Genomic DNA, 1,155 nt, shown 5'->3' on the forward strand with positions numbered 1-1,155 from the left:
AACTCCAATGAAAAGAGAAGACAATTTCACTCATAGCAATTTATTTGTAAAAGTAGATATGCAGGGCCCTGATTATGGTGCACGTGCCAAAGTGGGGGGGCAATCGGACTTTATCTAAGCTGTATGAGCAAGGCTATGATCTGGCCATACAAACAGCGTGATTCCAGCCATGTCCCGGAGAAAACAGGAATGCAGGTAGGCAACTGAATGATGTTGTCCAGTTCAGCTGACCATCAGTTTGTCTAGGTCAAGAGGGCAAAGCCCACTCTGTTGTTGGCTATATCAAAGATGGAGTAGTATTGTCTCAGGAAAACGTTACCCAGGATCCAGACTGGTTGTCCGTTCTGGGAATTCACATAAGTGACCTCCACCCCAATATAGCAGATGTCTTGGTCCTGTAAGAGGGGAAAAGAAGTAAAGACAGCTTGAGTGCTGCTGTTTGAATAGGCAGAAGGCTATCAATGCTTCATTTTACACACTCTGTAGAATAAAATGACAGCTTTGCACTGAACTTAGAGGGAACCAGATCAGGCCCCAGCAAGGTCAATGTTCTAGCAGTGCAAATGCACCCATGTTCGGAGGGCTGCTAGAAACAGCAAGCAGAGAGCAACAGTGCAGGTGGGATGCCACTGGCCACAGGGGCAAGTTTCCTTTCCTCAGGAAGATAAAAGCCGACTGTGCCAATAGAGCAACACTTACATTTAAGACGTAGACTGTGGGTGGCAGTGATAGCTGGTTTCCATTCACAGAGAAGATGAGGACGGGCATGTTCTGGATATTATTGCAATCCACTTCCCACTGTGGGAGAAAAAGAGAAGAGGCGATGAAGCCTCCATCAACCTAGAGCAAAAGACGCTCATACACCAACACAGGAGAGCAGCCTCTAGAAGGCATCAACCCTTCCCATCCAGCGGAGTGTAGGCATCGGTCTGCAGTGCTCTGCCGTCATGTGGGCAGCAGTTTCACCAGCCTTGCACTCATGCTCTTCTGCCCAACATAAGAGAGGTAGCCACGTTACACTCTCTAGCTCTCATGTGGCTCATCTGGGAATCATTATCTGATCACACCAGAGCCCAGCATTATCATCTTGTTTTGTATTGGATTCCTTGTATGAAGCACTGCAAAATTCGTTGCCTGTGCCTTTACAAACTCTGT

General features: G+C 47.3%; 1 pseudogene; it reads right to left on the bottom strand.

Moving 5' to 3' along the window:
• Positions 1–233: 233 nt before the first annotated feature.
• The window catches only part of LOC109295111, a 10,942-nt pseudogene continuing 10,020 nt past the window's right edge, over positions 234–1,155 (bottom strand).

Source organism: Gavialis gangeticus, unplaced genomic scaffold (genome assembly GCF_001723915.1).
Source record: "Gavialis gangeticus isolate Ggan-Ray unplaced genomic scaffold, GavGan_comp1, whole genome shotgun sequence".
Lineage (NCBI taxonomy): Eukaryota > Metazoa > Chordata > Crocodylia > Gavialidae > Gavialis > Gavialis gangeticus.